Genomic DNA, 27,501 nt, shown 5'->3' with positions numbered 1-27,501 from the left:
CTGCACAATCATAATTGGGTATGACTGGAATTAGTCCAGTGACTATCAATGCAGTCATGGGTAAAATTCCCATTTGACAGTAGGAAATTCCATTCTGGATTGCACAAAAAACAAATCAGCTTGAGCAGTGTTTCCCCATATGGGACCTCAGGAAAAGCACAGAATTCTCACAATATGCTTGCCAATGGGGATGGCTCCCACAGTGGAAGACTGCATCATTTGGGGTACAGTCTTTGCTGCAGTACATACCAGAAAACACAGTACACTCTCATTATCTGTTTACAAGAGGTGCCTAAACAGATCAAAATGAGTACAGGGCAGCCCCTCAGGGGATCAAACCAATGGGCAACTATGCCGCAGTATAAGCCATAATGGTAAATAACATTAAAGGAGAAGCAGCATTATTGGCTATACGCCACTGACTCACAAATTTGGCTTTGGGTGAACAGGAGTGTGAATTACCAAAGAGTATTGAGGAAACCCATGCAGCCTTAGGTAGAAATAATTTGGGAACCAGATGTAGTAAACCACAAATTAAGGATAATTCCAGAAAGGATCATTTGAAGCAAGCATCAGACTCTACTACTAAGAAATGGGATAATAAGTAAAACAAATAAAAGACTAAAGCAGGGGGATGGTTATCCTTAACAGAGGTCCACTGAAAAATGCTATCATCTGCGTGAACGTGAAAATATTGAAATGCCTTATAGGTATCAGGATACTGATACACATTAATCTCGTTACTTTCAGGAGTCATCTGAAAAATGCTCTGAGTGAGGGGTACGATCGGAGTGCAGATCAGAGGAGTACGTGAAACCAAACATGGACTCACAACACTCCTCTGACTTTATAAAACAAGAACACAAACCTGAACAGTCCAAGCCTCAATTTAAAAAGAAGAAGGTGGTTGGCCTTAAAATCAAGCATGCCAAGGATATTGAGGACACTGCTTCTGAGCAGGGAGTGGGCTCTGAATATGCTGGACAGCAGAGCAGACGTCACAATAGAACACCAGAATCTAATGGAATGTCTGGCAGCAGTAGAAAGGAGTGACTGTAAAGAGGTGGAAATACCGGATAGGAGAGCGAATGTCCCCCATCAATTATATGAGATGCAACTTGAAATTAGAGAGGTATTTACAACATACCATTACTGTTCTCTTTTGGGAGAACATGTCATTTGGCTATAACATTTTTTGGCTGTAAAGGATTGGCCACCAGTGTTTGGTGTGGACTGCCACAAGGGAGAAACATTACTTTTACCAGCCTTTTCTAGCCTCGCCCCAGATGCAGTTAAACATTTATATGTCAAGAAGTGGGCCTTAGCGTAAGTAACAGCATTACACCGCAACCATGTGGGGTGCGATGATGGTTCCCCTTATCATATTATTCTTGTGAGATCAACCCCACAACCACAAATGCAATACCCCATTAAAAATGAGGCTAAAAAACAAGTTGGAGAGATACTCGGACACATTGAATACTAAGGTGTAATTATTATCTATTATTAGATTATAGACACTTGAACACCGCTATATGCACTAATGAACAAGATAGTAAGAAAAGATAGAAAACAATCTTAGACATTCCAGATCGATTTTTCTGCCAAAATATAGCATCTGAAAGCAGGTACTTGACTGCATTCAGCACTCTAGGTTGGAAGTAGCAGTTCTGTTGATTGTCCCAAGGGTATCGGAATATTTCAGGGTTGTTTTCAGCCCGGGTTGTAGAACGTTTGCAAGAATTTGATGACCAGGCATTGTCCTACATCAGTGACATATATCTGATGGATGATGTCCTCTCACTTCCTTTGCTAGAGAAGATTGCATAGTTTGGTAATTTGCTTACATGGGCCTCAAATTTAATTTCCACAAATCGAAAATAGCCTACTTCAGTCCGGGTCCTAGGATACAAATTGTCAAGTGAAGACAGAAGCCTAGCAACACATTTCCTCAAGAAGTGTGCGCTTCTACAAACAAACACATTGAAGAAACTCCAATCAATATTTGGTTTCCTGAACTTTGGCATAACATATATTCATGCAGAGCGGGTAAAATGTTCTATGAGTTGATTTGTCTAGACTTTTCAGGTACACATTGGACAACCGAACACACACAAATGCTACGTTCAGAAAAAGTGACATGATAGTTTCAAAACATTTACACACACATGTGAACATCAAAACCTGGTGGTCTATAAAATTGCAAATGCATCAGGGTACACCTATATCACATTTAATGAAGGAGACACTGTACCAATTTCATATAAATCGCACTTATATACAAATGCAGAAATGTGTTTTGCACCAACAGAAAAGATACTGATGAAGGTACAGACTGCTGTAGTGAGAGAAAGATCTTTGGTTCAGGGGAAACACCTTATTGTCATGACCCCGATTCCAGCCTTACAGGCTGTCACAAAGGCTTGTTTTCCAAACGGGAAGGATATAATATGCCAACTCACTTACAGCAACAGATGTAGATTACATATTTGACTCTACACTACAAACTCAGGCATATCTGCAGTATGAAAGTGAATATCCTCTGACTAATGAAGTCATGCTTCTAGATCAGTATGAATACATCTTCTATACAGACAGTTCTGCACAACCTGCCACAGGGACAAAGCACCAATATTTGACAGAATGCACCGCTGTGAAGGTTAGATTGGAGGATGTAGAATTTCACCCTCACAAAACCTACAAGCAGTCATTATGTGATTGCACAGCGCAGCTGTCTGAACTTAAAGCTCTAATCATAGCACTTGAGAATAAGGATCCCGAATTCCTCACGCTTATGGTGTGCACTATGTATTATTGTGTCCAGTCTTACAAGAGTACTCACACTACTGGAGCCAGAATGGATTCAGAGATTCCAATTGATACACTATAAAGCACAAGCTGCTTTGGGGACAGGTGTCCAAACTCAAAGCATGTTTTCCACAGGCTAGTGACATACACACACTGAGTTATCAGTGTGTATGAATACATGTTGTAGGGAATTACATGGCTGATGAAAGAGCAATAGCAACAGTGCAAAGCGCTGCAGGCACTACAATTACTCGTTCAAGTATGAGGATTGAAGGAGACATTATAACGGCTGTCAGCGCTATGTGTGATGGCACCCACTTGCCAAAAGACTTTCCAACAAAATACTCCTACCAGTTAAGTGCGCAAAACTTTCCATTTGCTCATATTCACCGAGTGGTGGATAGAGTAATAACTAATTCAGATCGCAGGTTAGGATTAATCCTAGCAGAACTAGAGGGTCTAGCATCTGCTCAGGAAGGGGAGGCAGCTACAATTTCATTATTTCAGCAACGCTATTGGTGACCTGGTTTACACAAACAAAGGACTTCGTCCTTAAATGCACAATCTGCCAGCAGAGGAAGGTTTCTGTTGGAACTGGCACATCCTGATTGACTGACACGAGGCCCTAGCCAGGCAGAACCTACCACTCCCGTCAGGGGAGGGTGATTACACTCACTGTATAAACTGCGCTCACCCATCGGTAGCTTGGCGCTGAGCAGTCAGGCTTATCACAGAGACAAAGTGTAAATCATTGTGACTGCACTCTCACACAATAAATACACTTCACATAATGAGAGACTTCACATGTGGCGTATGTAAGTAAAATTTGTGTTCAACACACACATTATTTAACACAACATGAGCATCATGTATTTCTGGGCATAAATCACATTTGGAAATATCATTAGCAGTACTAGGTCCAAGCGTGTTAAAATGACATCAATAAAATACATGCTTGGGAACGATCATTGTTACCCCTCACCACCCCCGCACCATCACCCTTATGCAGTGTGAAATGTTGTCAGAATGAGGCCTATCCTAGTAATTATTATAATTCAATACCACACAGTTAGCGGGTGTACCCTAGATCACAACGCTATCAGAAATGTGTACACACAGATAATTACAAGCTTGGCAGTTCGTCTTGACTGCTCTCATGAGGCACAGGGTCAAGACTGATTTGCATAAGGCCATGTCTGAACTGGGGTGGCTTGGTGAGCAAAATAACGATGGTTTAAACCCAGATCTGTGACTGGGGTGAATGTTTTGCCATTGTGCAACATTCAGTCCATCATCTTGTGTGTTTTTCTGTTCACCCTATGTGGAAAGGGTATGCCTAGACGTGGGTCCCGTGCTCACTCCGTCACTGGAGTCAAGCTATCCTGACTGAAGATGGCTGATAGCCAGAAACCGGTCCTAGAATGCTTGATTCCGGTCCAGGGAAGACATGGCTTGGCAGTTCGGTCTGGACTGTTCCCATGAGGCACAGGGTCAAGACTAACTTGCATATGGCCATGTCTGAACTGGGGTGGCTTTATGAGCAACATAGCGATGGATTAAACCCAGATCTGTGACTGGGGGTGAATGTTTTGCCATTGTGCATCATTCCGTCCATCATCTTGTGTGTTTTGCTGTCCACCCTATGTGGGAAGGGTATGCCCTGACGTGTGTCCCTTGCTCACTACGCCACTGGAGTCAAGCTATCCTGTCTGAAGATGGCTGATAGCCAGAAACCGGTCCTAGGATGCTTGATTCCGGTCCAGGGAAGACATGGCTTGGCAGTTCGTTCTGGACTGTTCCCATGAGGCACAGGGTCAAGACTGATTTGCCTATGGCCATGTCTGAACTGGGGTGCCTTGGTGAGCAAAATAACGATGGATTAAACCCAGATCTGTGACTGGGGGTGAATGTTTTGCCATTGTGCAACATTCCGTCCATCATCTTGGGTGTTTTGCTTTGCACACAGATAATTACTACTTTTTTAAACAGCACTGTGAGCCAAGACCACATGAGTAAAAAATAACAATGTTAAATGTAGTATTCTTTGTCGGGGAATCAATGTGTTAAACAACACTGCTGTATGGTGTAATTAATAATATAAAGTCACTCCAACATGCTCACTCAGCACCGTTTCTCAGTGCCACGGATATGAGGCAGTTACGTATGGAGTGCACTTGCACACACACACACAGTACCCTAATGCGGTGCAACGGATATCAGTTAGGTCAGGTGATAACGCACATGCAGACTCCATGGGCGAAGTCTTCATCCACCAATCAGCTAACCCCGTCTACCCTACACCCGGAGGCTGTAGATAAAGAAACATTCCCCCCGATTAGGTGGCAGTCCACAAATTGAATTTGGCCACTACTCAGGAAGTTCGCCCACAGTATGTGGAGCAGAAATGGACAGAAGTGGGCTGAGGGTGATAGTCCTTCAATCATAGAATTCCACACTGCACCTTCCGGCACCAGCCCAGTTCTGCAGAGCAGAGGGGGAGTCATGTAGTCTCTTTACCCGCTTCTGATTTCTCTCCGTAGAATTCCTTGGTCCAGTCAATAACTCTCACCACTCTGTCCGGTTTGGGGAATACTACCTGACAATAAAAAATCATCAGGGCCGGGTGAGGAGAGGGCAGTTAGTCCACTGAGGGCTCAAAAGGACCAATCGATGAATGGAAGGGGAATTTTCAGAAGAAAAAGGAACTCCGTCAGACACTCTTGATCAAAGTAGCACCCAGGTAATCCAGGCACTCCGGAATACCAATCAGCTCTTCCACACCTCCCTGGAAATGAGATACAACTTCTGGTGCGCTTTGGTACGAGTTGCACCAGAAAGTTCCGGTCACACACAATTAAGAGTTGCAAACTCCGTTCCTCCATGGAAATGAGGCACAACGTCTGGTGCGCATTGATATGAGTCCCACCTGACAATTCCACACATAATGAAGAGTTACCAATCAAGGGAGAATATGTGGTCCGCCGGCTAGATTTCCAACTTTGGTGCTGAAAACTAAGGTTCGAGCCTCGGGGTCGCGTCCACATCCTGTGATTCTGGGCAAATCACTTAATCTATGGTGCCTGAATGTGTCCTTGTGTAACGTAACCGGTGCTCATGTAAAGCGCTCCAATACCTTCGGGTCGAGTTCGCGCTATTTAAATCTGCATTAAAAAAATAAAATAAAAAATTCCGTACCTCCCTGAAATGAAGTACAACATCTGGTGTGCGTTGATACGGGTCAGACCAGAAAATATCAGTCACACACAACAAAGAGTTGTAAGTTCTGTACCACCTTGGAAATAAGGCACAACGTCTAGTGCACATTGATATGGGTCGTACTAGAAAATTTCCGGTCAAACACAACAAAGAGTTGCAAATTCTGTACCTTCAAAGAAATGAGGCACAACGTCTGGTGCGCGTTGATAAGGGTCGCACCAGACAAGTCCAGTCACACACACAGGGGAAAGTTCGGCAGTGCTGTATGAGGTAGAATGAGGCACTAGTATGGGTATGCCCTCAACCCGAGGGTCAAAACATGTAAATTGGACACCACACTCAGTGAGCATGCAGTTGGCGTGTCATACAAAAAAAGATGCAGCACACTCGGCTAAGCGAGCCACGCAGGGTCCCACAACCAGTGAATCCGCTCACCACCAAGACACTTTATGCGTGTTGAGGCCCCACGATGCAGGAGCCACACTCCTTAGATGCGGGCAGTACAAGGCAATCTGGTCTCCAGGCACAATATGCCGTGCTGCGCTACCTGTTGAGATCCAGCAGACGATGTGGGCACTTAAGAGGGCATCGATCACAAGGTGTCACAAGTGGATGGTGTGGGTCCCTTGGAGGAGGTATTTGATGTTCCTGTGACCTCCACAGAGGAACAAGGGGAAAGCCAACAAGCCCTTGGAGAGCACACTTCAGGGTGGCACACAACAGCAGGTAGTAAGCCCAGGTCAAAAACTATTCATGAAGGCTACATGGTCCCTTCCAATGACAGTATTCCTCCTTGTGCACAACAGATTCCTCTGACAGTGTGCACCATGCAGTTCCAGGATCTCCCCACACGTGTATCTCTACCCTGCTGACGTATGGCACCAGTGATTATGCTGTAGTGTGCCTTTGATGCAAACAACTTTTCGGATCAGCTTTTCATGTACCAGTAGCAGAACTGTAGAAACGACTTTTATTCTCTTTTCGGACTGAATCCTGTTCTGTAAGAAACTAGACACTTGGCTGTATTTACTGTAATTTTCATCAGTTCCAACCAAATCCACGTGTTCAGTTCTCACTCATCCTCTGCTAACGAGTTGTCTAATAGCGTCAGTCGACCACTAGAGTGTATTTTGATGTTTTCAAATATCATAATAATAACAGCAACAACACGCATCAGCCTGGAGTTCTGACCCTAGCCCCAGGCCCTTTCTAGGCCGTAACAGGCCCAAACAGGGGGAGAGATGCTGAGAGATCCACTCAACCCTGATTATTGCTGGTTTTATAATTAAAACAACAGTCAAGTAATCAGTTTTCTTCTTTGCTCTAGAGTCTATTGCACACTAGCTCCGGCACTGCCTCCATCTTTTCTTTAAGTCTGTTAGTTCATCCATCAAGTGGACTCTCTCAGTCCTTCTTGGTCTCACGCTCATTGTTTTTCTCTATTTCGCATAGGCGGTCTGGTTGCCCCTCCTGACACACGCAGCCTCTCTCTCAGTATTGATCGGTGTCTCTGGCTCTGACCCGGCTCTCCTTCCCAAACTCTCTCTCTCCCGGGCACTCATTACAGCAGACTTGGCACGGCCACCCCAGCGCTCCCGCAGCTCGCATTGCAGAAGTCAGCAGATCTTGCTGCAGGCGCTAGCAGCGGGCGGGTGGGCAGCCGGAGGCAGACATCCGCCGGCAGAGATGCTCCCTGAAGAGACCCAGCCTGCTCAATGAACGCAGCATCCTGCGGTCCAAGGCCCAGCCCTCAGCCGGTCCACGGAGAGCCCAGGAGTGCACGGAGGAAGAGGAGGATTCTGAGGCTTGGACACGGCAGCGCGGACCCGGGACTGCACCTGTGCTCCTCTGCAGGTGAGTGCTGTCGGGTTCAGCTAATTGCCCTCTCGGTTGTTACAGAAGCATTCCGTGCAATCCAGAGAAGTCATGAATTCTAACTCAAATAATGACCCAATGGCCCTTGAGGAACATTCAAAGCTGCGAATTACACCCAGCAAGCTGCAGGGCACGTGCTCACTGAGGCATCTCTCCACCCAAGGTCATCGAGGGTTAACAAGTTAGTGTCTGGCCCTTCCCCGACCCCCTTAAAAAACTTTTCAGAACTCCTTTAGACCTTAAGTACGTTGTGTCCGTTTTCAAGTGTGACAAAGTAGTGAAAGTAATAAGGTAACAAACAGAGAATGCATTTTTCTGAAGCAACAAGAATTGTATTAACAGTTTAGGCAGGTGAGCGTTTGAAGCTTGCAGAGTTCAGGTCACATATCTTTGCTTTATTAATGCACATCAGAAGCACCACAACAATATCAACTCGTAATAAGCTACTTTGAGTGGATTGATGGATCAATAGTTGAGGATTATTCCAATGTTACAATAACAGATTTGAAGTGAAAAAGTGTTCCTCTACGTATGAATAATAGTCTCTTTCGTATTTTAGGTCTTGCAAGTTTACTTGAATCATTCACTGTTTAGGTCTGGCTTGACAGCGTAACTGTCACTATACCTTATATAACTAACAACAAAAAAATTGTTATCAGAGAACTGCTGATGTTAAAAAGGGTTCCAAAGACAACCGGTAACCAAAGACCCTTTTATGTTGCCCGGCGGTATCGCCTCTATGACCCACCAATATTAATCAATGAAGAAGCAGGCGCTGGAGACTGGAAGGCAGGAAACGAGGATTTTATTCTCTCCGGAGGAGAACACATCAATTCAGACAGCAAGTATCGTCACGAGGTGCTCTAACCACATCTCTGAGGCCTGGCCTCTTATACTAGGGTTTATGACCTTTATTGCACATAACACATTCTTGCAACACTTTAGTATTAGAAAGAACATCCTCGGAATCTCCCCTGCAGGCCCGTTCCCACACACATTTATAGTTGGATTCCCCACCCCGGTCACAACAGGTGATGGTTGTCGCACAGCAGGGCATTCCGCCGATTCACGGAATGCATGGGGTTGGTCGGATCTCATGGGGTGGGGGCTTTGATCGATTCGGGGGTCTTTTGATGGGGAGGGGAAGCTTCCTACTGTACGGGGTAATAAACAGTATCCGCAGAGCCAGGTGGCGGCCTGGGAACAAGGAAGACAAACGGGGACACAGGAAAAGGGGGTTTGCATCAAAAGGGTTTGAGGCCATGAAAGGAATGAGGGGAGGTGTCGCGCTGGGAACAGGATGGGATTCCGTGGTGAAGCTGCGCTGAAGAGGGGTTTATGACCCAAGGCATGAGAGAGCGGGGGTTGTCAGCGTGCGGGGGAATGTTTGCGAGGTTAAGAGAGAGAGAGAGACGCGCTGGCTATCAGCGAGGGGCAGGGAGGCCATGGTGCTCAAAATGGCTGCCGCTTACGCGCACGAATGGGCTTGGAAAGGGGCAAGATGGCGCCGATAATGTTCACCAAGTTTGTATTTATTTTTCACAGTCCTCCCTTTAACATTTCCAAGACATCTTGCTGGCCTATTTCCTGTCTACACCTATATGCAGCGATCATAAGTAAGGGAGAGGGGACTTAGGCGAAAGAACTGTACATAAACATCACATTATAAACATCATATTGAAAAATCTCATCATTTAGTAGGCGGGTTCATCGTTAAGTTGGTTGCAGAAAAAGTCATCGTAATGCAATATCAGACTAGAATTACGTAGCGAGGGCGTTGGGTACGGATCATAGAATAAGAACTGGTAAGTTATCATATAAGTAAGTCCTTTTTGTATACGACGGGTGCATAGTCAGTCCAATGGTGGTTGGGAGAGAAAGGAGATACAGTAAAAATATCAGAGTTCTCGTTGTCTTTTGTCGTCTTCTGTTGGCACTGTTAAGCACCTGGATTACAATTCGGTCTGTCAACAGGAATGTTCATGTGGATTGAGTCGTTGGAGGTCTGCGGGCAGGGGTACATTTTCGTCTTGTTTCGCCAGGCCTCATAGGAGCAATGCGTTACTGTTTTGGAGCAGGTGCACTTTCTTTTGTAACGCAGAGCATAGATTTGCAATAAAAAATGCGATTGTTCCTGATTTGTGAGATCTGTTTGTTTCTTGGGTCTGGGTGGTGGGCATTTCCTGTTGCTTCCATCATCTTCAAGGTGCTTGGTAGCGGGCAGAACCACAGACTTTGTTTATCTTTTCTTCGGGGGCGACCCTTGGTGGAGTTCTAGGTCACCGTTCTGGGATTCAACATAGTTCGTGGTCTATTTAGTCGGAGCTCCCTCCCTTCTGACGCAGGGAGTACTCTTCTCTGGGTAGCTCAGTAGGATTTGGAGGAACTTGGGAGTTCGGGTGGAAAGGTGCGGGTGTGAACAGTCCTTATGGTAGGTCGGAGAAGGAGGGGATGGAGCAAGGCCAAGTCGGGAACAGATCAGGGGGACGGAGGGTTTGCGACAGGCGGGTCCGTAACCATGTTCAGAGAGCGGGGACTTTTTGGCACACGTCGATCATAGAGCAGGGGCTTCAGGTCAGCCCTTTCCTTAGCTTTGTTTGAAACAGTGCCCCGTCCTGCGACTCCTTACTGCTGTGGTCTCGCCTCGGCCTCCGTCGCTGATGTTCCACAATCCGCAGTCAGGCCGCGTGCTCCCACATCCGGTCTCTTTCTCCTCCGACAGTGATACCCTTAAATGAGTTTGAAAAGACAGTCTTTAGAGATTTTGCAGAAGAAGGTAATTACATAAATCTATTTCTCTCCCAACTCCAAGCAGCAGGGGTAAGCACTCGCTACATTTGAGATTTTTGCGGCTACCGTATAAACAATTGATGATGGGTTTGCTGGATTCCTTACAACTTCCTTTTGTTGGCTAATTCTTTGGCGCTTTGATGATTATTACGTTCATTTGTCATTTGTCTATTATAGTAGATGTCAGTTCTTCTGGCAGAGACCCATTTCCCTAGTACGAGTCTTGCAAGGCTAGGCTGGTCTTCAGGGCCTTGTATTTTACAAAAAGTGCAACGTGCTATTCACCATAGTCTGATAGGCATCCTTCTGAGGGATGAACATAGGCTAAACAAGTCTTCATTACATCAAAACATCTTATTTTCAGCAAGGCTTACAGCAACAAGGTCTTTCGATTTTCGATCTAATTTTTAACTTTGCATACATCTTTCTAACTTTCTATATAAATCCTCGCAACCTGGTTACTACAAAAACTCGGGGGGTGGTTTGTGATAATTATTAAACTTATCCTCGGGGAAGGTGGGATCTCATGAAAAACGATTAGAAACGCAGCGAATCGGAGCAAGGGGCGTTTTTCAAGTTCTCGTTCAGGGCAGCTGATACCAAACTGGGGGCATTTTGGGTAGATGGGGGTGTCTCGATCATTTCTTACAGCTTGGGGTACGGAGACAATTTTCAATGGGGATGGTCGCATTACCACAGACACATTTTATCATAGAAGCCACTGACAAATAGTTCCCTGCGAGTGGGTCAAATTTAGGGAACCTTAGTCGTCTTACCTGTCCCTTTCCTATCGGCCAATTTAAATTTCATCCATATTTTAGTAGAAAAGGAGAGGTAGTAACGTGGTACCGATACAATTTTATTTAGGACAAATTTGGGCAAATACTTGTGGTATTTGGGGCCAATCAGGAGGTGCACCAGGTTCGCCAATTAGGTGCCAGTTGCTAGGAAGAGGGAAAGTGTGGAGGGGTGGAAGAGTGAGTGAGAGAGAGAGAGAGAGAGAGAGAGAGAGAGAGAGAGAGTAAGAGAGAGAGAGAGAGAGAGAGAGACAGACAATAGGCCAAACAGTACACGTGTGACATGGGGAATGACCGTGTATTGTTTGGGCTATTCAGTGCGTTACCTAACGTTTAGACGTTTCGGGTCTGTGTTAGGATGTAGAAAGCATGCAGTTTTGGGACAGAAGAGCATTAGATCAGGTAAAAAGGTCGTGCATTGGGTAGAGCGTCCTTGTTGTGCCGTTTTGCAGCGCTAGTCCGTCTTCATGCATCGGGCGTGACGTGGTTCCAGATCCCTTATGGTACTCTAATCGGGATTCTAATGTAACCTGCAGAGGGAAAAAGGGGGAAAAAAAGGGGGAGGTAGGGGGACAACATTCGAACACATCAAGTGTATGGGCACGAAAGTCCTTTACTTACCACATACTCGTACTTATCTCTTCGGGATATAATCCCTTAGGGTTTTGGTTTCCTAAAGTCATGTGGGCAGGCAATGTGATAGGTGGTTCATGGGGAGGTTCGAGGATGGCATTAAGGATCGTGTGTAGTGAAAACGCTAAAAAGGAATCAGAGGTGCCTAGCGTGAGGTACCCGGTTTTGTAGATGTATCCGGCCATCGGGATCCCTAAATCATTCCCAAAGCTGTGATGTTCTAAGGCATATCAGTTCTTCGTTCAACCCTGTACCTTAGTACCTTCGACCACCATATCTTTATAACATTTTATCAATCACACCGTTTTACTTTACCCAGTCTCAGAAGTCGAGGTCCTTCTTCATACGTCAGTTCCTGAGCTTAGTCGCATATCTTGGAGGCAGCGTATCATACCTTTGATTCGACCATCAACCCAGGGATGAACAACCATTTCTCGGATAACCTTAAAAAAAGAGCAGAACAGTTGCGCACAGAAAAACCCTCCCACCGATACCCGCATTTACAAAAGTACGCGATGCCTATCCATAGCTTTTTAAGACCTTTATTTGTAGAATTATTCAGTACGTAAAATGTGAGAGCGCAATTCATATTTTGGCCTGACATGTCGTCGATGGAAGCACATACAGTAGGGGGTTATTTTGTAGCACAAGAACATGTAAAAAAGGTCTAATTAAGTATTTGCAAGTAACCAAAAACATTTCATTGCGTGACGAAGGAATCAGGGGCATTTCAGTTCATAAATGGAAACACAGTCAAGCTCATCGTAATCACATTTCCTAGATGTAAACCGCGGGTGTGCATCATGAGCGACGTTATGTATCAGTTACAACAAATATCAAAAATAAATTGTTCATTGAAATCAACATTTTACGGAACCCTTCTTAAATGTTCGCCAAGTGAACCCTCCTCCCTTTAACATCGAGTGCGCAATGGTTCGTATATATATATATATCTTAGTACATCAAGTTTCATTAGCTAAGGAACACCACGAGGCATCCGTTAGTTTCCATTGATACCAGCGCCATTTTGGGCGAGGCCGGTTTAGTCCGGAAGTAGCATCAGGGGCAAAATATCCCCGACAATTGGCGGTTGGACCAGAGTCCCTTTCGGCAGTTCAAAAGAAAACTGTGCTAACAGAGGGGCTGGTGGTGTGGACCGTCAATCAAGAGAGGGAGGGGGTAGAGTCTCTCTTACCGGGTCATGTTGATGTTCAGCCGGAACTTGCTCGAGTTCGTTAGCCCATAATGTTCCTGGGTGGTTCAGACGGAAGCTGATGCAGACACGAGAGCACCGCCATCTTGTTGCTGTGCCGTGGTTATTTCATTTGAGATCAATGCAACTGTTCCTCACCGGAAGCCTGAAGGGGCCGAGGGCTCTTGGGACTTTGGTAGAATCTTCAAAGTCGAGGGGATGTTCGTCGATGGTGGGGGCTTGCGCCCAGGTGGGCAAGTGCCCGAGTTGCAATTTCGGACAAAGTTACTCCAGCGGCCTAGACCCGCCTTTCGAGGGCCCAGACGCCATTTTGAGACCCTGTGGCAGTCACCTTTGCCGTATCCATCAGGAGTGGACGAAACTTCTTGTGATGGCGAAAGACAGAGCATCATGCTGCTGGAGCAGGACATTCTGGTTCGGGGCGCCAGGGTGCAGCAGTGGAGCCTTCATCTGGGGAGGTGAGGGAGGCTCACCCGTGCCGTCTTCATCTCCCGGCGCATCCTACACCGTCCCTTGGAATCAGGGGCGCACATGATGACCACCCTACACCCCTGATTCCGACTCTTGGGGGGACCACTGTACGTCCGGTGCTCCGTAAATATGCCCGTCGGACATTGTGTGTCCTGTACTACGTAAGTATACCAGCCGGGTCTTGTATGTCCTGTGCTGAGAAAATATACCAGTCGGGCATTGTATGTCCTGTGTTGAGAAAGTATACCAGTCGGGCATTGTATGTCCTGTGTTGCGGAAATATGGCCGTCGCCCGGCTGGAGGACATCGGCGTCGGGCCAGGGCAGGGAAGCCTCCTACCTGTGGAGGTGGAAGAGGCTCGTCCGCGTCGCCTCTTCCTCCCTGCCCACCCTGCATCCGTTCGATGGAGGAATTCGTGATGGCCGGACCAGGAGATACGAGGGAGGGGGTCATTTGCAGCCGCCCCCTCCCTACTCGCGGCCCGGGGGACGCCATCCCTGGAAGGGTAGTATGGGAAGACCATTTCATTGCCTGCTTGGCGGAGCCTCCAGGACCTTCTCGCCGGCGATCCCTTTTGGCTCATGGCTGCTGGCAGGCCCCGCCCCACACGTGCTATGTGTTTCGGATGGGCGGGACCATCGAACTGTTACATTGGAGGACTTCCGGAGTGAGCATAATATGTTTTGTATTTTTCCTATTAGTCAAGTTTGCTTTTTAGAGAGTTCTACTAGTTATTCTATTTACTGTTGGTTGTGTGTTTTACCGTAATTAAATCCTAAGTTATATAATAGACGCTTGGCTTTCTTGAGTCTTTTCTCTAACGGGGGATTGTTTACACTGACCTGCAGTTGTGTTTGTTTTTCAGAGTGGGGGAGCAACAGAGAGCAATCAGTCCCAGAACTCTAACATGTCGTTAAAATTGGTCTGACGAAATCTGTGCCATCGAGCATAATCAAACGGGGTGGTCCTGTCTGTTCTGTCTGCACTAGTCTGATTGGTTTTTATCTCACGTCTTTTTCCTTTCTGTCGGTCCGTCCTTTCTGTCAACCCTCCATTCTTACCTATGCTTTGCAGAGTCGGGCATTGGGCTTTCCAGTGTCCAAGACATTTACAGAAAGCACATTGGTTTTGTTTTACATCTGTCCGTCCTGTGCGTAATGTCGGGGGATTACCTTCGGGTCGTTGTGTTCCGGGGTTGGCTTGTCGGCACATCCCTTTACACCGTTCGCTTTTCATGTCTACTCCTCGGGACTGTGCCATCGCTGGCCCTTCCCTTTGCCTACTAGACGTTTGGAGGGTTGTCCGTCGTGTCCCTTCACCTTTTCTAAATTCGTCGCCTTCCCTTCGTCGTGCAGCTTCTTTGCGCCACATACCGAGACTATCGAGCATAATAGGTGTTGTTTCATTCCTACGAAGGGCTATTTCTACTGTTTCTATTTTGTCGAGATCAAAGGATCCTCTCAGTGGCCACTGTCTTTCTCGATCCCTTTTCGTATATTTATGCCACAGCTCACTATAGGCTATAGCGATTAATCCATGCTTCATGAACATGTCCTTATTAGGGGTGCCTTCCAGCGGAGCCGGATGGTTCATCTCTAATAAGCGGTCCGGGTAAAACAGGCTACTGACCAGTGGGGAGAAGACAGGCATGACGGATCACAATGGGATAATAGTCAGCACTACCTATCTTATCACTGCGCGCAAAGACTAGACAGAATATTTCTATTCTACGTTGTTTGCACGTAGTGAATACCTCATGAACCAATTCTGAGCAATCAATCAATATTAGGTCAAAAATAAAAAATCAATATGGTCAATGGGGAGAATAAGTAGGCTCGCAAAGGTTCGCGTCACCTACCCTTTCACTATCTGCAAAGAGGGGACCTATTTTTCCCTGTTTGCAGACAGAGAATCTCCAGAAAACAATCTATAACAGTTAATCAATGGGGGGAAGGGGCAATTGTTCAGTGGGGGAGAAAGATAGGTCCGACGGGTGCGTACCTATCCTTCGCTGTTTATAAAGGGAGAGCCTGTTGTTTCTCCGTTTGTAGACAGTGAATCTCCAATAAATTAACAAAGAGTAATACTAGTATTTTCTCAACAATTATCAATCACTTTCAATTATCTATCACTCTCGCAATTCGTCGTGTTTACACGACCTTACCCGGACCGCATGGACAGTTTCTCGTCTTCCGAATCCAGCGCCCGATCGTCCTCTTCTCTTCGTACTTCTCGTGGCACTCCTGATGGTTCCCAGTCAGGACCGCAGATCACTCGAGAGAGGTCTGTTCAGAACCAGTGAAGTTCGGATGATCGGCTGTCAGACGAGGGTCTATCGGACAGGGTACCTTCCGATCGTTGCAGTCGTTCACTCTGTCGTCGGGACCTCTCCCACTGGATCCACGAGTCGCTGATGGGCCCCACGTTTGGGACGCCAATTGTTAAAAAGGGTTCCAAAGACAACCGGTAACCAAAGACCCTTTTATGTTGCCCGGCGGTATCGCCTCTATGACCCACCAATATTAATCAATGAAGAAGCAGGCGCTGGAGACTGGAAGGCAGGAAACGAGGATTTTATTCTCTCCGGAGGAGAACACATCAATTCAGACAGCAAGTATCGTCACGAGGTGCTCTAACCACATCTCTGAGGCCTGGCCTCTTATACTAGGGTTTATGACCTTTATTGCACATAACACATTCTTGCAACACTTTAGTATTAGAAAGAACATCCTCGGAATCTCCCCTGCAGGCCCGTTCCCACACACATTTATAGTTGGATTCCCCACCCCGGTCACAACAGGTGATGGTTGTCGCACAGCAGGGCATTCCGCCGATTCACGGAATGCATGGGGTTGGTCGGATCTCATGGGGTGGGGGCTTTGATCGATTCGGGGGTCTTTTGATGGGGAGGGGAAGCTTCCTACTGTACGGGGTAATAAACAGTATCCGCAGAGCCAGGTGGCGGCCTGGGAACAAGGAAGACAAACGGGGACACAGGAAAAGGGGGTTTGCATCAAAAGGGTTTGAGGCCATGAAAGGAATGAGGGGAGGTGTCGCGCTGGGAACAGGATGGGATTCCGTGGTGAAGCTGCGCTGAAGAGGGGTTTATGACCCAAGGCATGAGAGAGCGGGGGTTGTCAGCGTGCGGGGGAATGTTTGCGAGGTTAAGAGAGAGAGAGAGACGCGCTGGCTATCAGCGAGGGGCAGGGAGGCCATGGTGCTCAAAATGGCTGCCGCTTACGCGCACGAATGGGCTTGGAAAGGGGCAAGATGGCGCCGATAATGTTCACCAAGTTTGTATTTATTTTTCACACTGAGCAGGGAGCTTAGGCTCCACCCACATACTGGCCACCCTGAGCACAAGTTTTGATTGGGCCGAAGTTGTGGTCTTCCACTGAAAAGAATGCCTCGATTGCACTATGTGGTTTGTGCCAATGATTGTACTCCACCAGAGAGACTGACTTTTTGGTGGCAGGGTAATGGTCATGGCTGTGGGCCTGATCTCTTAATTCTGAAATGTTACTATAAAGGCCTGACGTATTTATTGTGAAAAGTGCAAGAAATTGGGACTTTAGTTATGAAAGATGGCAGTACTTCACAAGAGATAGCTCTGCTACTTTATCTTTACTGGGAATCAAGTACCCATTGTGGTACTTGACTCTCTCAGGGTAGTGAAGCAGAACAGCCCAAGGCCTGCTCAGAGGAGGTGGTGTGGGCTAGTACCCCATCTCGCTGGCACGCAACCTCACTCAATAATTCATTGTCCAGCTACAGCTTCTTCTTATAGAAAAGGAAATGTACTTTATTATATGGACTACCGAAAACTATACATTCATTTACAAATATGTACAAACATGCAATTGGAAACATCTTTGGTGACACACATAGAACAATTTGCACCCCAGTAAGTCATAACCATAAATCACAGTACTAATACACATATGCATAGACACAATTTCCTAGGGCACAATTATAAAACGTCATGCCTACTGGCTTTGTCAGGTGTCCCACAATTGTATAAATCGAGAAATGGCATTACAATTCATTGCAAACCACATAAATAACATTTTCCGATTGCCCCTTGGTATTCAGAGACTCTTAAAAAGGAAAAAGCCCACTGTAGAGGGAAAGAAAGGAAATAGAGGAAAACCAAACGGCAAGAGGATAAAAAGGCTTTTTCAGAGGCGCATAAAAGCTATTTAAAAAACTGCAATACTGCAAGGAAAGATCATTTAGGGGTGCAAATACGTGAGGCAAACAACTCCTCCAAGGAGCTCTTTAAAATACTTAAGGAGTTCACAAATCCTATAGTAAACACATTATCCATCACCCCATCTCAAACATTGTGTAACGATCTAGCAAACTATTTTAAGGAAAAAATATATAAGATCTATTGCTCTTTAGAAGGAGGAGGGGGTTCCAGTGAGACACCCCCTGTGGCCAGAGAGCCCACTTTACCTAGACTAGACTCCTTCTCCACTATTACAAAAGAGAAAGTGGAGACTCTGTTGGCACAAACTAAATCAGGTGCTCCAACAGGCCCGGTGTTGCCATTTAAAATGGCGGAATTAGCATCTATTCTAGCTCCCTCTTTAACTAAGGTCTGTAACATCTCCTTGGATACAGACTTTTTCCCAAGTAATTGGAAAAAAGCGCATGTATAACCGCTGCTAAAAAAAGCGCTGGCAGACCCAATGGAGCTGCAAAATTACAGGCCAATCTCCCTTCTCCCGAGCAGTTCAAAGGTCCTGGAGACTTTGGTTAATAGGAAACTGATGCTATATTTGGAACAGCATAGTCTACTCAATCCCTCGCAATCACAACAATGGAGGCGGCATTAGTGGAGGTCACCAATACCATCAGGATGTCACTGGACAGAGGGGCCCCCACCATGCTTGTGCTTTTAGATCTGTCTGCAGCCTTCAACACCATTTTCCATCGTGTCGTGTTGGACAGACTGCGGAAGATTGGTGTCGGAGGCATTTCTGGGGCTTGGATACTGGGTTTTCTGAGCAACAGAACTCAATGTGTACAACATGTGTCTCTCAGACCTTGGCAGTAGACAAGGGCGTTCCACAGGGCTCAATTTTAAGCCCCACTCTATTCAACATCTATGTGGCTCCTCTAGCTTCCATCACCAGAGCCTGTGGATTCAAGACAATCTGGTATGCGGATGATACGCAGGTAATAGTCCCCATCGAGACAAATCCAGCCCACACGAAAGCCAAGTTCAAGTCTTGCATGTTGCAAATTGCAGTCTGGATGAACCAGAACTTCCTGCAGTTAAACTCTCATAAAACAGAGATGCTCCTATTTGGGAAAGCAACAGACATATGGTCTGTAGATTGGTGGCCATCAGAGCTAGGGGAGGCACCAAAGCCTAAGACTCATGCACGGAACCTGGGCGTATGGATCGACAATAAAATCTCGATGGAGGAGCATGCAAAAGCAGTATCAGGAACCTGCTTCGGCATCATTAGAATGGTAAGAAAAATCTTCCCATGACTCCCTATGAGTGATAGAAAGACCTTAGTACAAGCTCTATTAGTCAGCAGGCTTGACTATGGCAATGCCCTCCTGATAGGCATCAGAGAAGATCTTGCAGCAAGGCTACAGGTGGTGCAAAACACTGCTGCCTGATTGGTTCTTAATAAACCCTGACGCACTCCGTCCTGCCCTCTTCTGAAACAGCTGCATTGGTTGCTGTAAAGAAGAGAGCATTGTTCAAGCTACCGGTAATGGTGTTCAGAGCACAACAGGGGATTGGCCCCCTATATCTAAGGAGAAAGATCACGCCTATACCCGGGCGTGTGTTTTAAGATACAGTAATCGAAATTTACTCTGTCCATGCAAGATCAAGAAAACAAAAATGGGAGGACGAGCATTTTCCTATTTAGCCCCTTTCCATTGGAATCGCTTGCTGGATGAGTTGCGTGCTTGCCCTAGCTTGAAACTTTTTAAGAAGCTACTAAAAACCTGGCTGTTTTAAAGTCGCAACTCCTGGATCAGCCGTTCCTGCATATTGTCACCAAAAGTGCAGAGAGATCCCGCTGGGGATGATTCGTTTGCGCGATATAAGTTTTAAAAATAAAAAAATAAAAAATACTGTTTCTCCATTGCATTTATTATTATGTATTATGGCCCACTGTTCATGTAAGCACATTCAATAATAAATTAGTTTTAACAAGATGTGGGCATGAGCTCTGTTGTTATCTTTTACCATGCTGCCGCTGTAGCTCTAGGAACAACCAAAAGGGGTCCCCATACTTCAAAGTCTATGTGCATATGTCCTAGAAATGGTTCAAAACTTTAGAAATGTCTCCAGGGGTCATAAATATGCACTCTCCACCGGTAAACTTCGAGCTGCATTGGAGAGCACTGGGCTCTGCTGGGGGTTGTTAAACTCTTAGGTAGCCCAGGAACATTTCTGTACTCGTTGCTGTTGCCCTTTCTGGAACACCACAAAAGCAGATAAGCAAATTCTAAACCCTTTGTGGATGCTGCTAGGAGAACAGGGGAGTGGCTCTCCAGAAAAGTACCAAGGAAGCCCCCAGTATTTCCCAGCCGGTTCTTTCCTTCTACTGTTCCTCTGGGGGCATAAAGAGGCCAACGCCACTGGCCATGAAGATGCCCGTCCTGGGTGCCGGTACAAAAGGGGGTGGTGATAGACGGAGCATCTGAATCAATCAAACACTCACACCCAGTCAAAAGATCTAGGTTTAATCCATCACCGTTCTTTAGCCCACTCTGCCACCCCAGTTCAGACATGGCTATATGCAAATCAGTCTGACCCTGTACCTCATGGGAACAGTCCAGCCCGAACTGCCAAGCCATGTCTTCCCTGGACCGGAAACAAGCTTCTGAGGACCGGTTTCTGGCATTCCAGCCGTCTTCAGCCAGGATTGCTTGAATCCAGTGGCAAAGTGAGCAAGGGACTCACGTCTGAGCATACCCTGCCACACTTATGGCGGCCAAAAGCGGTACAAAAGGGGGTGGTGATGTACGGAGCATCTGAATCAATCAAACACTCACACCCAGTCAAAAGATCTGGGTTTAATCCATCACCCTTCTTTAGCCCACTCTGCCACCCCAGTTCAGGCATGGCTATATGCAAATCAGTCGGACCCTGTGCCTCATGGGAACAGTCCGGCCCGAACTGCCAAGCCGTGTCTTCCCTGGACCGGAAACAAGCTTCCAAGGACCGGTTTCTGGCATTCCAGCCGTCTTTCAGCCCGGCTTGCTTGAATCCAGTGGCAAAGTGAGCAAGGGACTCACGTCTGAGCATACCCTGCCACACTTATGGCGGCCAAAAGCGGTACAAAAGGGGGGGTGATGGATGGAGCATCTGAATCAATCAAACACTCACACCCAGTCAAAAGATCTGGGTTTAATCCATCACCGTTCTTTAGCCCACTCTGCCACCCCAGTTCAGACATGGCTATATGCAAATTAGTCTGACCCTGTGCCTCATGGGAATCCAGATCTTTTGACTGGGTGTGAGTGTTTGATTGATTCAGATGCTCCGTCCATCACCACCCCCTTTTGTACCGCTTTTGGCCGCCATAAGTGTGGCAGGGTATGCTCAGACGTGAGTCCCTTGCTCACTTTGCCACTGGATTCAGGCAAGCCGGGCTGAAGACGGCTGGAATAACAGAAATCGGTCCTCGGAAGCTTGTTTCCGGTCCAGGGAAGACATGGCTTGGCGGTTCGGGCTGGACTGTTCCCATGAGGCACAGGGTCAGACTGATTTGCACATAGCCATGTCTGAACTGGGGTGGCAGAGTGGGCTAAAGAACGGTGATGGATTAAACCCAGATCTTTTGACTGGGTGTGAGTGTTTGATTGATTCAGATGCTCCGTCCATCACCACCCCCTTTTGTACCGCTTTTGGCCGCCATAAGTGTGGCAGGGTGTGCTCAGACGTGAGTCCCTTGCTCACTTTGCCACTGGATTCAGGCAAGCCGGGCTGAAGACGGCTGGAATGCCAGAAACCGGTCCTAGGAAGCTTGTTTCCGGTCCAGGTAAGACATGGCTTGGCGGTTCGAGCTGGACTGTTCCCATGAGGCACAGGGTCAGACTGATTTGCATATAGCCATGTCTGAACTGGGATGGCAGAGTGGGCTAAAGAACGGTGATGGATTAAACCCAGATCTTTTGACTGGATGTGAGTGTTTGATTGATTCAGATGCTCCGTACATCACCACCCCCTTTTGTACCGCTTTTGGCCGCCATAAGTGTGGCAGGGTATGCTCAGACGTGAGTCCCTTGCTCACTTTGCCACTGGATTCAGGCAAGCCGGGCTGAAGACGGCTTGAATGCCAGAAACCGGTCCTCGGAAGCTTGTTTCCGGTCCAGGGAAGACATGGCTTGGCGGTTCGGGCTGGACTGTTCCCATGAGGCACAGGGTCAGACTGATTTGCATATAGCCATATCTGAACTGGGGTGGCAGAGTGGGCTAAAGAACGGTGATGGATTAAACCCAGATCTTTTGACTGGGTGTGAGTGTTTGATTGATTCAGATGCTTCGTCCATCACCACCCCCTTTTGTACCGCTTTTGGCCGGCAAAGGTGTGGCAGGGTATGCTCAGACGTGAGTCCCTTGCTCACTTTGCCACTGGATTCAGGCAAGCCGGGCTGAAGACGGCTGGAATGCCAGAAACCCGTCCTCGGAAGCTTGTTTCCGGTCCAGGGAAGACATGGCTTGGCGGTTCGGGCAGGACTGTTCCCATGAGGCACAGGGTCAGACTGATTTGCATATAGCCATGTCTGAACTGGGGTGGCAGAGTGGGCTAAAGAACGGTGATGGATTAAACCCGGATCTTTTGACTGGTTGTGAGTGTTTGATTGATTCAGATGCTCCGTCCATCACCACCCCCTTTTGTACCGCTTTTTGCCGCCACAAGTGTGGCAGGGTATGCTCAGACATGAGTCCCTTGCTCACTTTGCCACTGGATTCAGGCAAGCCGGGCTGAAGACGGCTGGAATGCCAGAAACCGGTCCTCGGAAGCTTGTTTCCGGTCCAGGGAAGACATGGCTTGGCGGTTCGGGCTGGACTGTTCCCATGAGGCACAGGGTCAGACTGATTTGCATATAGCCATGTCTGAACTGGGGTGGCAGAGTGGGCTAAAGAACGGTGATGGATTAAACCCAGATCTTTTGACTGGGTGTGAGTGTTTGATTGATTCAGATGCTCCGTCCATCACCACCCCCTTTTGTACCGCCTCCTGGGTGCCAGCTGAAGTCAAAGTTCTTCAATCCTTCTTCTCAGTGGGGTCAAGCAGCTTCTCCTTGAAGCTGTGAATTCTTTCACGGCTTGTTGCTTCCCGGTATAGTGTCTTGTAAAGAGTCTTTCTCTTGTGCAGGGGTTTTTAAGTATTGGTGGAAAGTTCTGGAATGTAGGCTTCTCTGCCAAATCCTATGGTGGCATATCATTAACCCTCTGCTGCAGCAACCCTCAACGCACAGTATTCAGAGATATTTAAAGATGATGATTTTAAGTGGTCTATGAAAAGACCTTCCCTGGGAGCCTCAGACCTGCCCCAACTGACACAGCTGTATGATTCCTTCCCACCAAAACTTCAAAGAAGAGCAAATCCTGTTCTTAGCTCCATATATCTGGCCTTTTTCCTTTGATTCTGTGGGTCTGGGCTTTCCCAGCTATGTGCAGTGTGATGTGTTAATTAGCACATGCAGATCTCATCTCCACCCTTTCCTTTCCCAGGAACTGAGCGAACACTGTTAAATGGCTCTTTTGTGTGGGGAGGCCATTGATCCTCCTGCTGGCCAGCAAAGTAATTAACTTGGATTAGTAAGGTGTACAAAGTCCTGGAATCTGATTATGACTGAGCCAAGGAAATAAAATGCTCAAAGTGCCATAAGGAGTACAGTTATCACAAAAGTGATAGTGGCTCTGCACTCAAAAGTACATGTTTACCTTAAAATTCAAACCTGGCTGGTATCTCTAGGCCTAAGTATGGCAAAACTATGTAGTGGTGCAGATTTTGCACAAAAGGTATAATGCAGTGAGCACACAACCTTTTTAGTAATGCACTACAGACCTGCACTATGATGCCCAATCACATTATAAGGTCTATTCCAGGTCTTCACCAATCCCTGAAAGGTCCCTCCTGCGACAAGCTACAAGTGTGCAGATGCCAGGCTGAGCTAGACAGTAGTCTCACACACTCTGCCTGCACAAGTGTGCACATGTGTGTGCTCATGTGTTCAAGTGTAACCAGCCCAGAGCATGTTACCATAGCTGTGCAGCATTGGCATTATCTTCAAAAGTGGACACTGGCAGGTAGTACTCGCAGTCCATTCCATAGAATTTACCATAAGTGTGACTCATTTGGTGAAACTCACTCACGGTAAAAGTCCCAAACCGGGCAGTCAAAAAGCAAAGGTGGATTAAATGGTGGAACTCATTGGTGACAAAAATGTATATGCTAACACCAACCAATTAAATGGGGGATTGGTAATACTAAGTACAAAAGTTTCCTTGTGACAAACCATGGATAAAAAAGATGTGCTCTGTGGAATCCTTGTTAGGTCATCTTAATAGGGATTATATTTGGCTTAGCCAACTGTATTTTTTGAATACCTTTGTAACGTTATGACTGTTGAAAAGTGAGGCCTATATTACGAATTGTGAAAAGCAGGTGCTAAAACCAATATGCCTTGTGCACAATGATAATGTTTACTAGGCTCTATTAGGGGATATTTTATATTGTTTTGACAACTGTAACTTTGTATATATTTGTTATTTCATTACATTAAACCTGATGATTGCATTGTGGGAAAGTGTATGCCCAACAAAGTAGATCTGAATTGGTTATGGGGACAAGCCAATGATAAATGTTGTAGACTTGATTCTGTGTTATGAAAAGTTACCATATAGACAGTATGTCTGAAGTATTTTTTGTGAAACGCATATGTTAAAGTACATTTGCATTTAATGGTGTATGGATACTACTCTGTATTAAAGCCCATCGAACGGTGTTTTGTTACATGGAATCTTACAGATTACCATCAAAGGCAATGGTTTTAGTGTTGGCTACCCCCCTCTTACCGTGGGTATAGAAGATTTGCACAGTGAGAATCCTTCTTAGGAAAGATGAGCTTTTGCTTTGCCATCTGTAATTTTGGATACATTTCAAATGTTATGACTGTATTCCTGATGTTTGCCTTGTGGTTAAGTTTACGCTGAGTAGAATAGGCCTGAGTGGGGTATTGTGACAAGCTGGAAATATAAGTGATGGGGATGGCAATGCCAGATGCCACAGGAACAGAATATTTATTTTGGAAAGTTATGAAAAAGGCAGTAGGACTTGCTTAAATATTACAAAAAACATGTTCTAAAACCAATAGGCCTCTAACAGTGACATTTTATCATGCTATTAAAGGCTGTACACATGTATTTTGTTACAAGAAATCTCACAAATGACCATAGTAAGAAAATAGTCTCGTGTTGGCACCCACTCTGACAAACTCTTGGAGAGATTTGCAGTGTGAGTATTCTTGATAGGCTCTCTGAAGAGAGGTTGTATTTTCTTTGGTATTTTAATTTTGCTTTGTTTGTAATTTCATGTCTGTATGTCTGATTGTTGCCTTGTGGAAAAGTCTAAGCTCAATATAGTAGGCCTGGGTTAGTTTTTTGGTGCCAAGTCAATAATAAAAGCTATAGGCCTGATTGGTTCAATGGGTAAAGGTATTTCAGATGCCATACTTCTGATCAATTTATCATTTCAAGTTATAACCAAGACAGTAGGCCTGATTTGTTCACCATTTAACACATGTGAAAGCCAATAGGCTTTTAAGGGTGGATTGTTCTTGCACAATGTTAAGGTCTGTAATCAGATTACATGAAATCTCGCAAATTACTTTTGTAGGGAAGGATTTTGGTGTTAGGAAACCCCTTTGACAAATCCCAAGGGTAGAAAATTTGCACAGAAATAATGTTTGTTAGAATCTCTTCGTAAGGCCTGACAGGCATAGATGTCTGCCAGGATCATGAAATGAATGTTTTTATTAATAATGCATACATCAGTATGTATGTAAATATACATATATATGCATATAGATGTATAGAGGGCATTTGTGTCCTTTCTCTTCTACCATTGGTCTCTTTGAATGTAATTTACACCCTGACTTAAGCTATAACAGTGTATTGCATGGGGTAATGGTTCAGTCTTAATCAGTCATTGTGTCCTTGCCCTTTGAATGATGGCCTTTTCTTATTATATATGCACATCCATCTGAAAATGAGTGTGCTTCAGCGTCAGGGCTGGTTGGTCAGTTCTATTGTTTTTGAAGTTTCTCCTTTTATAGTTCCCCTTTTGTTTCTTTGCTTCTCTTTTTTTTAGTTTAATTGTTCTCAAGTATAATAATACTCTCTAAAAGAAGAGACCATCATGTAATGCTGTTGTCTAAAGTGCATCACTCTTTTCCCATTCCAAGATGGCAAGCACATTGGTTCTAAATGTGTCCGCCAGTTTGGAACTTTGAAACTACTATAGACTGTGTACAATACTACTGCAAGACAGACACCCAGTGCTACATTTAGTTTTATTATCACAAGCATATGCCTGTTCTGCTAAGATGTACAAAAGTGGATGATGGACGAAGCGTTTGAGCAAATCAAACACTCACCCCCAGTCAACTGATCTGGGTTTAATCCATCACCATTCTTTAGCTCACTCCGCCTCCCCAGTTCAGACATGGCCATATGCAAATCAGTCTGACCCTGTGCCTCATGGGAACAGTCCAGCCCGAACTACCAAAGCCATGTTTTCCCTGGACCGGGAATAAGCATCCTGGGACCGGTTTCTGGCATTACAGCCGTCATCAGATAGGACAGCTTGAATCCAGTGGCAACGTGAGCAAGGGACTCACGGCTGAGCATACCCTGCCAACAAGAAAGCAATACAAAAGGAGATGATGGACGGAGCTAAGATGGCAGCATGTTTTCTTTTTTCTACTTGTACTCTTTTAATTTATCTTGCATAGGTTGTTGGGTTGAGTCACAAAGTGAATCAAAGAATGAGTCAGTGGATAGATGGCAGCATGAGTGCAAGGATGAGCGACTGAGTGCATGTCTGAATGCTTATTGAGAGCCTTCACCCATCAATGATTAAAGGCATTTTGATTCTTATCACAGACAAATAAGGATTTCCATTGTGTGTTTGTGTTTCTTTCTTTGGAATTGTATTATCTGTTGGTATAAAGTCAAGCTGTTATTTCAAACCATTTACCATGCTGTTGCCCTCTGGCCAAGCTGTGTTCAATGAATAAAAAACATTCAGTATGTGCAGTTTTGCATTTTATTAAATAGTTGGTGATCCACTTCTCGGTCACTTAAGGCAGTGTCACGAGGCCAGTGCTCTCAAAGGGTGATGTTCAATGATAAGGCTATTAATGCCCCACAAAATCGACACTACCACCAGAAGAAAGAATTCCAAAAACATGCTGGGCACCCCTCTGTGTACCACCTTCCCTCACAATGGAGGTCAACCCTCCTGCTTCCGCTGAATCCTTCAGAATTTGAATTCTCATTCCCTTTCATCTGCAAAATCCACAACTGCAGGGCCACTTTCACTGCTGCTTTTAGCCTCCTGCTGTGCACTTCAAACAAAGCCAAGTACATTCTTTTACGGGAGATTCACCCTGACCTCATGACTCTAAAAGAGAAATGTCGGTGGC

This window comes from Lissotriton vulgaris, chromosome 5 (assembly GCF_964263255.1).
Source record: "Lissotriton vulgaris chromosome 5, aLisVul1.2, whole genome shotgun sequence".
NCBI classification, from domain to species: Eukaryota; Metazoa; Chordata; class Amphibia; order Caudata; family Salamandridae; genus Lissotriton; species Lissotriton vulgaris.
Note: the sequence above shows the minus strand (reverse complement) of the source record.